This window comes from Scyliorhinus torazame, chromosome 12, assembly GCF_047496885.1.
Source record: "Scyliorhinus torazame isolate Kashiwa2021f chromosome 12, sScyTor2.1, whole genome shotgun sequence".
Lineage (NCBI taxonomy): Eukaryota > Metazoa > Chordata > Chondrichthyes > Carcharhiniformes > Scyliorhinidae > Scyliorhinus > Scyliorhinus torazame.
The window spans coordinates 72,628,963-72,642,674 of record NC_092718.1 but is presented as its reverse complement, the minus strand read 5'-3'; positions in this window follow the sequence as shown (position 1 = coordinate 72,642,674).

The window sequence follows — 13,712 nt, the reverse complement described above, 5'->3', positions numbered from 1 at the left end:
AAATCTCCGCTCTGACTCTCAGTGCCCGCTCTTTTTAAATCTCCGCTCCGACTCTCAGCGCCCGCTCTTTTTAAATCTCCGCTCTGACTCAGCGACCGCTCTTTTTAAATCTCCGCTCTGACTTGCAGCTCCCGCTCTTTATAAATCTCCGCTCTGACTCTCAGCACCCGCTTTTAAAATCTCCGTTCTGAATCTGAGCACTCGCTCTTTTTAAATCTTCGCTCTGACTCACAGCTCCTGCTCTTTTTAAATCTCCGCTCTGACTCGCAGCTCACGCTCTTTTTAAATCTCCGCTCTGACTCACAGCGCCCGCTCTTTTTAAATCTCCGCTCTGACTCACAGCTCCCGCTCTTTTTAAATCTACGCTCTGACTCGCAGCTCCGGCTCTTTTGAAATCTCTGCTCTGACTCGCAGCTCCCGCTCTTGTGAAATCTCCGCTCTGACTCACAACTCCGCTGTTTTTAAATTTTCACTCTGACTCTGAGCACTTACTCTTTTTAAATCTCCACTCTGACTCGCAACTCCCGCACTTTTTAAATCTCCGCTCTGACTCACAGCTCCCGCTCTTTTTAAATCTCCGGTCTTACTCGCAGCTTCCGCTCTTTTTAAATCTCCGCTCTGACTCGCAAGTCCCGCTCTTTTTAAATCTCCGCTCTGACTCTCAGCGCCTGCTCTTTTTAAATCTCCACTCGGACTCTGAGCACTTACTCTTTCTAAATCTCCACTCTGACTCACAGCGCCCGCTCTTTTTAAATCTCCGCTCTGACTCACAGCTCCCGCTCTTTTTAAATCTCCGCTCTGACTCTCAGTGCCCGCTCTTTTTAAATCTCCGCTCCGACTCTCAGCGCCCGCTCTTTTTAAATCTCCGCTCTGACTCAGCGACCGCTCTTTTTAAATCTCCGCTCTGACTTGCAGCTCCCGCTCTTTATAAATCTCCGCTCTGACTCTTAGCACCCGCTTTTAAAATCTCCGTTCTGAATCTGAGCACTCGCTCTTTTTAAATCTTCGCTCTGACTCACAGCTCCTGCTCTTTTTAAATCTCCGCTCTGACTCGCAGCTCACGCTCTTTTTAAATCTCCGCTCTGACTCACAGCGCCCGCTCTTTTTAAATCTCCGCTCTGACTCACAGCTCCCGCTCTTTTTAAATCTACGCTCTGACTCGCAGCTCCCGCTCTTTTTAAATCTCTGCTCTTACTCGCAGCTTCCGCTCTTTTTAAATCTCCACTCTGACTCACAGCTCCCGCACTTTATAAATCTTCGCTCTGACTCTCAGCGCCTGCTCTTTTTAAATCTCCACTCTGACTCGCAGCTCCCGCTCTTTATAAATCTCCGGTCTTACTCGCAGCTTCAGCTCATTTTAAATCTCCGCTCTGACTCGCAAGTCCCGCTCTTTTTAAATCTCTGCTCTGACTCTCAGCGCCTGCTCTTTTTAAATCTCCACTCCGACTCTGCGCACTTACTCTTTTTAAATCTCTACTATGACTCACAGCGCCCGCTCTTTATAAATCTCCGGTCTTACTCGCAGCTTCCGCTCATTTTAAATCTCCGCTCTGACTCGCAAGTCCCGCTCTTTTTAAATCTCTGCTCTGACTCTCAGCGCCTGCTCTTTTTAAATCTCCACTCGGACTCTGCGCACTTACTCTTTTTAAATCTCCACTCTGACTCACAGCGCCCGCTCTTTTTAAATCTCCGCTCTGACTCTCAGTGCCCGCTCTTTTTAAATCTCCGCTCCGACTCTCAGCGCCCGCTCTTTTTAAATCTCCGCTCTGACTCTCAGCGCCGGCTCTTTTGAAATCTCCGCTCTGACTCGCAGCTCCCGCTCTTTATAAATCTCCGCTCTGACTCACAACTCTGCTGTTTTTAAATTTCCACTCTGACTCTGAGCACTCACTCTTTTTAAATCTCCGCTCTGACTCACAGCTCCCGCTCTTTTTAAATTTCCGGTCTGACTCACCGCCCGCTCTTTTTAAATCTCCGCTCTGACTCGCAGCTCCCGCTCTTTTTAAATCTCCGCTCTGACTCACAACTCCGCTCTTTTTAAATTTCCACTCTGACTCTCAGTGCCAGCTCTTTTTAAATCTCCGCTCTGACTCGCAGCTCCCGCTCTATTTAAATCTCCGCTCTGACTCTCAGCACACGCTTTTTAAATCTCCGCTCTGAATCTGAGCACTCGCTCTTTTTAAATCTCCGCTCTTGACTCACAGCTCCTGCTCTTTTTAAATCTCCGCTTTGACTCGCAGCTCACGCTCTTTTTAAATCTCCGCTCTGACTCTCAGCTCCTGCGCTTTTTAAATCTCCACTCTGTCTCTGAGCACTCCCTCTTTTTAAATCTCCGCTCTGACTCGCAGCTCCCGCTCTTTTTAAATCACCACTCTGACTCGCAGCTCATGCTCTTTTTAAATCTCCGCTCTGACTCTCAGCCCCTGCACTTGTCAAATCTCCGCTCTGACTCTGAGCACTCACGCTTTTGAAATCTCCGCTCTGACTCGCAGCTCCCGCTCTTTTTAAATCTCCGCTGTGACTCACAACTCTACTCTTTTTAAATCTCCGCTCTGACTCGCAGCTCCCGCTCTTTTTAAACCTCCGCTCTGACTGTCAGCGCCCGCTCTTTTTAAAACTCCGCTCTGACTCACAGCGCCCGCTCTTTTTAAATCTCCGCTCTGACTCACAGCTCCCGCTCTTTTTAAATCTACGCTCTGACTCGCAGCTCCCGCTCTTTTTAAATCTGCGCTCTTACTCGCAGCTTCCGCTCTTTTTAAATCTCCACTCTGACTCACAGCTCCCGCACTTTTTAAATCTCCGCTCTGACTCTCAGCGCCTGCTCTTTTTAAATCTCCGCTCTGACTCTGAGCACTTACTCTTTTTAAATCTCCACTCTGACTCGCAGCTCCCGCACTTTTTAAATCTCCGCTCTGGCTCACAACTCCGCTCTTTTTAAATTTCCACTCCGACTCTGAGTACTCACTCTTTTTAAATCTCCGCACTGTCTCTCAGTGCCCGCTCTTTTTAAATCAACGCTCTGACTCGCAGCTCCCGCTCTTTATAAATCTCCGCTCTGACTCACAGTTCCCGCTCTTTTTAAATCTCCGGTCTTACTCGCAGCTTCCGCTCTTTTTAAATCTCCGCTCTGACTCGCAAGTCCCGCTCTTTTTAAATCTCTGCTCTGACTCTCAGCGCCTGCTCTTTTTAAATCTCCACTCTGACTCACAGCGCCCGCTCTTTTCAAATCTCCGCTCTGACTCTCAGTGCCCGCTTTTTAAATCTCCGTTCCGACTCTCAGCGCCCGCTCTTTTTAAATCTCCGCTCTGTCTCTCAGCGCCGGCTCTTTTTAAATCTCCGCTCTGACTCGCCGCTCCCGCTCTTTATAAATCTCCGCTCTGACTCACAACTCTGCTGTTTTTAAATTTCCACTCTGACTCTGAGCACTCACTCTTTTTAAATCTCCGCTCTGACTCGCAGCTCCCGCTCTTTTTAAATTTCCGCTCTGACTCAGCGCCCGCTCTTTTTAAATCTCCGCTCTGACTCGCAGCTCCCGCTCTTTTTAAACCTCCGCTCTGACTCACAACTCCGCTCTTTTTAAATTTCCACTCTGACTCTCAGTGCCAGCTCTTTTTAAATCTCCGCTCTGACTCGCAGCTCCCGCTCTTTTTAAATCTCCGCTCTGACTCTCAGCACCCGCTTTTTAAATCTCCGCTCTGTCTCTGAGCACTCCCTCTTTTTAAATCTCCGCTCTGACTCGCAGCTCCCGCTCTTTTTAAATCTCCACTCTGACTCACAGCTCACGCTGTTTTTAAATCTCCGCTCTCTCAGCCACTGCGCTTTTCAAATCTCCGCTCTGACTCTGAGCACTCACGCTTTTGAAATCTCCGCTCTGACTCGCAGCTCCCGCTCTTTTTAAACCTCCGCTCTGACTGTCAGCGCCCGCTCTTTTTAAAACTCCGCTCTGACTCACAGCGTCCGCTCTTTTTAAATCTCCGCTCTGACTCACAGCTCCCGCTCTTTTTAAATCTACGCTCTGACTCGCAGCTCCCGCTCTTTTTAAATCTCCGCTCTTACTCGCAGCTTCCGCTCTTTTTAAATCTCCACTCTGACTCACAGCTCCCGCACTTTTTAAATCTCCGCTCTGACTCTCAGCGCCTGCTCTTTTTAAATCTCCGCTCTTACTCGCAGCTCCCACTCTTTATAAATCTCCGCTCTGACTCACAACTCCGCTCTTTTTAAATTTCCACTCCGACTCTGAGTACTCACTCTTTTTAAATCTCCGCTCTGTCTCTCAGTGCCCGCTCTTTTTAAATCTACGCTCTGACTCGCAGCTCCCGCTCTTTTTAAATCTCCGCTCTGACTCGCAGCTCCCGCTCTTTTTCAATCTCCGCTCTGACTCACAGCTCCTGCGCTTTTTAAATCTCCGCTCCGACTCTCAGCGCCCGCTCTTTTTAAATCTCAGCTCTGACTCGCAGCTCCCGCTCTTTTTAAATCTCCGCTCTGACTACAGCTCCCGCTCTTTTTAAATTACCACTCTGACTCTCAGTGCCCGCCGTTTTTAAATCTCCGCTCTGACTCTCAGCTCCCGCTATTTTAAAATCTCCGCTCTGACTCACAACTCCGGTCTTTTAAAATCGCCGCTCAGACTCGCAGCTCCCGCTCTTTTTAAACCTCCGCTCTGACTGTCAACGCCCGCTCTTTTTAAATCTCCTCTCTGACTCGCAGATCCCGCTCTTTTTAAATCTCCGCTCCGACTCATAACTCCGCTCTTTTTAAATTTCCACGCTGACTCTCAACGCCTGCTCTTTTTAAATCTCCGCTCTGACTCGCAGCTCCCGCTCTTTTTAAATCTCCGCTCTGACTCACAACTCCGCTCTTTTTAAATTTCCGCTCTGACTCGCAGCTCCCGCTCTTTTTAAATCTCCGCTCTGACTCACAACTCCGCTCTTTTTAAAGTTCCACGCTGACTCTCAGTGCCCGCTCTTTTTAAATCTCCGCCCTGACTCTCAGCGCCCGCTCTTTTTAAATCTCCGCTCTGACTCGCAGCACCCGCTCTTTTTAAATCTCCGCTCTTTTTAAATTTCCACTCAGACTCCCAGTGCCCGCTCTTTTTAAACCTCGGCTCCGACTCTCAGCGCCCGCCGCTCTTTTTAAATCTCCGCTCTGACTCGCAGATCCCGCTCTTTTTAAATCTCCGCTCCGACTCGCAGCTCCCGCTCTTTTTAAATCTCCGCTCTGACTCGCAGCTCCCGCTCTTGTGAAATCTCCGCTCTGACTCACAACTCCGCTGTTTTTAAATTTTCACTCTGACTCTGAGCACTCACTCTTTTTAAATCTCCGCTCTGACTCGCAGCTCCCGCTCTTTTTATATCTCCGCTCTAACTCGCAGCTCCCTTTCTTATTAAATCTCTGCTCTGACTCACAACTCCGCTCTTCCTAAATTTCCGCACTGACTGAGCGCCGCTCTTTTTAAATGTCCGCTCTGACTCGCAGCTCCCGCTCTTTTTAAATCTCCGCTCTGACTCGCAGCTCCCGCTCTTTTTAAATCTCCGCACTGACTCAGCGCCCGCTCTTTTTACATCTCCGCTCTGACTCGCAGCTCCCGCTCTTTTTCAATCTCTGCTCTGACACAGCGCCCGCCCTTTTTAAATTTCCACTCTGACTATCAGTGACCGCTCTTTTTAAATCTCCGCTGACTCTCAGCATCCGCTTTTTTAAAATCTCCGCTCTGACTCTCAGCGCTCGCTCTTTTTAAATCTCCGCTCTGACTCACAACTCCGCTCTTTTTAAATTTCCGCTCTGACTCGCAGCTCCCGCTCTTTTTAAATCTCTGCTCTGACTCTGAGCACTCACTCTTTTTAAATCTCCGCTCTGACTTGCAGCTCCCGCTCTTTTTAAATCTCCGCTCTGACTCGCAGCTCCCGCTCTTTTTAAATCTTCGCTCTGACTCACAACTCCGCTCTTTTTAAAATCTCCGCTCTGACTCTCAGCGCCCGCTCTTTTTAAATCTCCGCTCTGACTCGCAGCTCCCGCTCTTTTTAAATCTCCGCTCTGACTCGCAGCTACCGCTCTTTTGAAATCTCCGCTCTGACTCGCAGCTCACGCTCTTTTTAAATCTCCCTGCTGTTTTTAAATTTCCACTGACTCTCAGTGCCCGCTCTTTTTAAATCTCCGCTCCGACTCTCAGCGCCTGCTCTTTTTAAATCACCCTCTGACTCTCAGCGCCCGCTCTTTTTAAATCACCGCTCTGACTCGCAGATCCCGCTCTTTTAAAATCTCCGCTCTGACTCGCAGCGCCCGCTCTTTTTAAATCTCCGCTCTGACTCGCAGCTCCCGCTCTTGTGAAATGTCCGCGCTGACTCACAACTCCGCTGTTTTTAAATTTCCACTCTGACTATCAGTGCCCGCTCTTTTTAAATCTCCGCACTGACTCTCAGCGCCTGCTCTTTTTAAATATCCGCTCTGACTCTGAGCACTCACTCTTTTTAAATCTCCGCTCTGACTCGCAGATCCCGCTCTTTTTAAATCTCCGCTTTGACTCGCAGCTCCCGCTCTTTTTAAATCTCCGCTCCGACTCACAACTCTGTGCTTTTTAAATCTCCGCTCTGACTCTCAGCGCTCGCTCTTTTTAAATCTCCGCTCTGACTCACAACTCCGCTCTTTTTAAATTTCCGCTCTGACTCGCAGCTCCCGCTCTTTTTAAATCTCCGCTCTGACTCTGAGCACTCACTCTTTTTAAATCTCCGCTCTGACTTGCAGCTCCCGCTCTTTTTAAATCTCCGCTCTGACTCGCAGCTCCCGCTCTTTTTAAATCTTCGCTCTGACTCACAACTCCGCTCTTTTTAAAATCTCCGCTCTGACTCTCAGCGCCCGCTCTTTTTAAATCTCCGCTCTGACTCGCAGCTCCCGCTCTTTTTAAATCTCCGCTCTGACTCGCAGCTACCGCTCTTTTGAAATCTCCGCTCTGACTCGCAGCTCACGCTCTTTTTAAATCTCCCTGCTGTTTTTAAATTTCCACTGACTCTCAGTGCCCGCTCTTTTTAAATCTCCGCTCCGACTCTCAGCGCCCGCTCTTTTTAAATCACCGCTCTGACTCGCAGATCCCGCTCTTTTAAAATCTCCGCTCTGACTCGCAGCGCCCGCTCTTTTTAAATCTCCGCTCTGACTCGCAGCTCCCGCTCTTGTGAAATATCCGCTCTGACTCACAACTCCGCTGTTTTTAAATTTCCACTCTGACTATCAGTGCCCGCTCTTTTTAAATCTCCGCACTGACTCTCAGCGCCTGCTCTTTTTAAATATCCGCTCTGACTCTGAGCACTCACTCTTTTTAAATCTCCGCTCTGACTCGCAGATCCCGCTCTTTTTAAATCTCCGCTTTGACTCGCAGCTCCCGCTCTTTTTAAATCTCCGCTCTGACTCACAACTGTGCTTTTTAAATCTCCGCTCTGACTCTCAGCGCTCGCTCTTTTTAAATCTCCGCTCTGACTCACAACTCCGCTCTTTTTAAATTTCCGCTCTGACTCGCAGCTCCCGCTCTTTTTAAATCACCGCTCTGACTCGCAGCTCCCGCTCTTTTTAAAATCTCCGCACTGACTCTCAGCGCCCGCTCTTTTTAAATCTCCGCTCTGACTCGCAGCTCCCGCTCTTTTTAAATCTCCGCTCTGACTCGCAGCTTCCGCTCTTTTTAAATCTCCGCTCTGACTCGCAGCTCACGCTCTTTTTAAATCTCTCTGCTGTTTTTAAATTTCCACTGACTCTCAGTGCCCGCTCTTTTTAAATCTCCGCTCCGACTCTCAGCGCCCGCTCTTTTTAAATCACTGCTCTGACTCTCAGCGCCCGCTCTTTTTAAATCACCGCTCTGACTCGCAGATCCCGCTCTTTTTAAATCTCCGCTCCGACTCGCAGCTCCCGCTTTTTAATATCTCCGCTCTGACTCGCAGCGCCCGCTCTTTTTAAATCTCCGCTCTGACTCGCAGCTCCCGCTCGTGAAATCTCCGTTCTGACTCACAACTCCGCTGTTTTTAAATTTCCACTCTGACTGTCAGTGCCCGCTCTGTTTAAATCTCCGCACTGACTCAGCGCCCGCTCTTTTTACATCTCCGCTCTGACTCGCAGCTCCCGCTCTTTTTCAATCTCTGCTCTGACACAGCGCCCGCCCTTTTTAAATTTCCACTCTGACTCTCAGCGCCTGCTCTTTTTAAATCTCCGCTCTGACTCACAGCGTCCGCTCTTTTTAAGTCTCCGCTCTGACTCTGAGCACTCACTCTTTTTAAATCTTCACTCTGACTCGCAGCTCCCGCTCTTTTTAAATCTTCGCTCTGACTCACAGCTCACGCTCTTTTTAAATCTCCGCTCTGACTCGCAGCTCTCCCTCTTTTTAAATCTCCGCTCTGACTGGCAGCTCCCGCTCTTTTTAAATCTCTGCTCTGACTCTGAGCACTCAATCTTTTTAAATCTCCACTCTGACTCACAACTCCGCTCTTTTTAAATTTCTGCTCTGACTCGCAGCTCCCGCTCTTTTTTAATCTCCGCTCTGACTCTCAGCGCCTGCTCTTTTTAAATCTCCGATCTGCGTCACAACTCTGCTCTTTTAAAATTTCCTCTCTGACTCTCAGTGCCTGCTCTTTTGACACCTCCGCTCGGACTCGCAGCTCCCGCTCTTTTTAAATCTCCGCTCTGACTCAGCGCCCGCTCTTTTTAAATCACCTGTCTGGCTCTCAGCGCCTGCTCTTTTTAAATCTCCACTCTGACTCACAACTCCCTCTCTTATTAAATCTCCGCTCTGACTCTGAGCACACACTCTTTTTAAATCTTCGCTCTGACTCGCAGCTCCCGCTCTTTTTAAATTTCTACTCTGACTCTCAGTGCCAGCTCATTTTAAATCTCCCCTCTGACTCTCAGCGCCCGCTCTTTTTAAATTTCCGCTCTGACTCACAACTCCGCTCTTTTTAAATTTCCACGCTGACTCTCAGTGCCCACTATTTTCAAATCTCCGCTCTGACTCTCAGCGCCCACTCTTTTTAAATCTCCGCTCTGACTCGCCGCTCCCGCTCTTTTTAAATCTCCGCTCTGACTCGCAGCTCCCGCTCTTTTTAAATCTCCGCTCTGACTCGCAGCTCCCGCTCTTATTAAATCTCCGCTCTAACCTTGGGCAGTCACTTTTTTGAAATCTCCGCTCTCACTCGCAGCTCACGCTATTTTTAAATCTCCGCTCTGACTCGTAGCTCCCGCTCTTTTTAAATCTCCGCTCTGACTCACAGCATCCGCTCTTTTTAAGTCGCCGCTCTGACACGGAGCACTCACTCTTTTTAAATCTTCGCTCTGACTCGCAGCTCCCGCTTTTTTTCAATCTCCGCTCTGACTCGCAGCACGCGCTCTTTTCAAATCTCCGCTCTGACTCTCAGCGCCCACTCTTTTTAAATCCCCGCTCTGACTCGTAGCTCCCGCTCTTTTTAAATCTCCGCTCTGACTCACAGCATCCGCTCTTTTTAAATTTCTACTCTGACTCTCAGTGCCAGCTCTTTTTAAATCTCCGCTCTGACTTGTAGCTCCCGCTTTTTTAAAATCTCCGCTCTGACTCGCAGCCCCCGCTCTTTTTAAATCTCCACTCTGACTCACAACTCCGCTCTTTTTAAATTTCCGCTCTGACTCGCAGCTCCCGCTCTTTTTAATCCTCCGCTCTTTTAAATTTCCACTCGGACTCTCAGTGCCCGCTCTTTTTAAATCTCCACTCCGACTCTCAGCGCCTGCTCTTTTTAAATCTCCGCTCTGACTCTCAGCGCCCGCTCTTCTTAAATCTCTGCTCGGACTCGCAGCTCACGCTCTTTTTAAATCTCCGCCCTGACTCACAACTCGGCTCTTTTTAAATCTCCGCTCTGACTCTCAGCGCCCGCTCTTTTTAATTCTCCGCTCTGACTCACAGCTCCTGCTCTTTTTAAATCTCCGCTCTATCAGTGCCCGCTCTTTTTAAATCTCCGCTCTGACTCTCAGCGCCTGGTCTTTTTAAATCTCCGCTCTGACTCTGAGCACTCATTCTTTTTAAACCTCCGCTCTGACTCGCAGCTCCCGCTCTTTATAAATCTCCGTTCTGACTCGCAGCTCCCGCTCTTTATAAATCTCCGCTCTGACTCACAACTCCGCTTTTTAAATTTCCGCTCTGACTCAGCGCCCGCTCTTTTTAAATCTCCGCTCTGACTCTCAGCGCACGCTCTTTTTAAAACTCCGCTCTGACTCGCAGCTCCCGCTCTTTTTAAATCTCCGCTCTGACCCGCAGCTTCTGCTCTTTTTAAATCTCCGCTCTGACTCGCAGCTCCCGCTCTTTTTAAATCTCCGCTCTGACCCGCAGCTTCTGCTCTTTTTAAATCTCCACTCTGACTCGCAGGTCCCGCTCTTTATGAATCTCCGCTCTGACTCACAACTCCGCTTTTTAAATTTCCGCTCTGACTCAGTGCCCGCTCTTTTCAAATCTCCGCTCTGACTCTCAGCGCACGCTCTTTTTAAAACTCCGCTCTGACTCGCAGCTCCCGCTCTTCTTAAATCTCCGCTCTGACCCGCAGCTTCTGCTCTGTTTAAATCTCCGCTCTGACTCGCAGCTCCCGCTCTTTTTAAATCTCCGCTCTGACTCACAACTCCGCTCTTTTTAAATTTCCGCTCTGACTCAGCGCCTGCTCCTTTTAAATCTCCCCTCTGACTCGCAGCTCCCACTCTTTTAAAATCTCCGCTCAGACTCACAACTCCGCTCTTTTTAAATTTACGCTCTGACTCGCAGCGCCTGCTCTTTTTAAATCTCTGCTCTGACTCGCAGCTCCCGATCTTTTTAAATCTCCGCTCTGACTCTCAGCGCCTGCTCTTTTTAAATCTCCGATCTGCCTCACAACTCTGCTCTTTTTAAATTTCCTCTCTGACTCTCAGTCCCGGCTCTTTTTAAATCTCCGCTCTGACTCGCAGCTCCCACTCTTTTTAAATCTCCGCTCTGACTCGCAGCTCTCCCTCTTTTTAAATCTCCGCTCTGACTCGCAGCTTCTGCTCTTTTTAAAACTCCGCTGTGACTCTCAGCGCCCGCTTTTTAAATCTCCACTCTGACTCGCAGCTCCCGCTCTTTTTAAATCTCCGCTCTGACTCGCAGCTCTCCCTCTTTTTAAATCTCCGCTCTGACTCTGAGCACTCACTCTTTTTAAATCTCCGCTCTGACTCACAACTCCGCTCTTTTTAAGTTTCCACTCTGACTCGCAGCTCCCGCTCTTTTTAAATCTCCGCTCTGACTCGCAGCTCTCCCTCTTTTTAAATCTCTGCTCTGACTCTGAGCGCCCGCTCTTTTTAAATCTACGCTGAGTCACAGCTCACGCTCTTTTTAAATCTCCGCTCTGACTCGCAGCTCTCCCTCTTTTTAAATCTCCGCTCTGACTGGCAGCTCCCGCTCTTTTTAAATCTCCGCTCTGACTCGCAGCTTCTGCTCTTTTTAAAACTCCGCTCTGACTCTCAGTGCCCACTTTTTTTAAATCTCCGCTGTGACTCTCAGCGCCCGCTCTTTTTAAATCTCCACTCTGACTCGCAGCTCCCGCTCTTTTTAAATCTCCGCTCTGACTCGCAGCTCTCCCTCTTTTTAAATCTCCGCTCTGACTCTGAGCACTCACTCTTTTTAAATCTCCGCTCTGACTCACAACTCCGCTCTTTTTAAGTTTCCACTCTGACTCGCAGCTCCCGCTCTTTTTAAATCTCCGCTCTGACTCTCAGTGCCTGCTCTTTTTAAATCTCCGATCTGCCTCACAACACCGCTCTTTTTAAATTTCCACTCTGACTCTCAGCGCCTGTTCTTTTTAAATCTCCGCTCTGACTCTCAGCGCCTGCTCTTTTTAAATCTCCGGTCTGACTCTCAGCGCCTGCTCTTTTTAAATCTCCGCTCTGGCTCTCAGCGCCCGCCGTTTTTCAATCTCCGCTCTGACTCTGAGCACTCACTCTTTTTAAATCTCCGCTCTGACTCACAGCGTCCGCTCTTTTTAAGTCTCCGCTGTGACTCTGAGCACTCACTCTTTCTAAATCTTCGCTCTGACTCGCAGCTCCCGCTTTTTAAATCATCGCTCTGACTCGCAGCTCCCGCTCTTTTTAAATCTCCGCACTGACTAGCAGCTCCCGCTCTTTTTAAATCTCCGCTCTCTCAGTGCCCGCTCTTTTTAAATCTTCGCTCCGACTCGCAGCTCCTGCGCTTTTTAAATCTCCGCTCTGACTCACAACTCCGATCTTTTTAAATTTCCGCTCTGGCTAGCAGCTCCCGCTCTTTTTAAATCTCCGCTCTCTCAGCGCCTGCTCTTTTTAAATCTCCAGTCTGACTCTCAGCGCCTGCTCTTTTTAAATCTCCACTCTGACTCACAACTCCCGCTCTTTTTAAATCTCCACTCTTTTAAAATCACCGCTCTGACTCTCAGCGCCCGCTGTTTTTCAATCTCCGCTCTGACTCTGAGCACTCACTCTTTCTAAATCTTCGCTCTGACTCACAGCTCCCGCTCTTTTTAAATCTCCACTCTGACTCGCAGCTCCCGCTCTTTTTAAATCTCCACTCTGACTCGCAGCTCCCGCTCTTTTTAAATCACCGCTCTGACTCACAACTCCGCTCTTTTTAAATTTGCTCTCTGACTCGCAGCTCCCGCTCTTTTTATATTTCCGCTCTGACTCTCAGCGCCCGCTCTGACTCTGAGCACTCACTCTTTTTAAATCTCCGCTCTGACTCGCAGCTCCCGCTCTTTATAAATCTCCGCTCTGACTCACAACTCCGCTTTTTAAATTTCCGCTCTGACTCAGCGCCCCCTCTTTTTAAATCTCCACTCTGACTCGCAGCTCCCGCTCTTTTTAAATCACCGCTCTGACTCACAACTCCGCTCTTTTTAAATTTGCTCTCTGACTCGCAGCTCCCGCACTTTTTATACTTCCGCTCTGACTCAGCGCCCGCTCTTTTTAAATCTCCGCTCTGACTCGCAGCTCCCGCTCTTTTTAAATCTCCGCTGACTCACAACTCCGCTCTTTTTAAATTTCTACTCTGACTCTCCCTGCCAGCTCTTTTTAAATCTCCGCTCTGACTCTGAGCGCCCGCTCTGACTCTGAGCACTCACTCTTTTTAAATCTCCGCTCTGACTCGCAGCTCCCGCTCTGACTCGCAGCTCCCGCTCTTTATAAATCTCCGCTCTGACTCACAACTCCGCTTTTTAAATTTCCGCTCTGACTCAGCGCCCGCTCTTTTTAAATCTCCGCTCTGACTCGCAGCTCCCGCTCTTTGTAAATCTCTGCTCTTACTCACAACTCCGCTTTTTAAATTTCCGCTCTGACTCAGTGCCCGCTCTTTTCAAATCTCCGCTCTGACTCGCAGCTCCCGCTCTTTATAAATCTCCGCTCTTACTCACAACTCTGCTTTTTAAATTTCCGCTCTGACTCAGTGCCCGCTCTTTTCAAATCTCCGCTCTGACTCTCAGCGCACGCTCTTTTTAAATCTCCGCTCTGACTCGCAGCTCCGGCTCTTTTTAAATCTCCACTCTGACCCGCAGCTTCTGCTCTTTTTAAATCTCCGCTCTGACTCGCAGCTCCCGCTCTTTTTAAATCTCCGCTCGTTTAAATTTCCACTCTGAATCTCTGTGCCCGCTCTTTTTAAATCTCTGCTCTGACTCTCAGCGCATGCTCTTTTTAAATCTCCGCTGTGACTCGCAGCTCCGCCTCTTTTTAAATCTCCGCTCTGACTCACAACT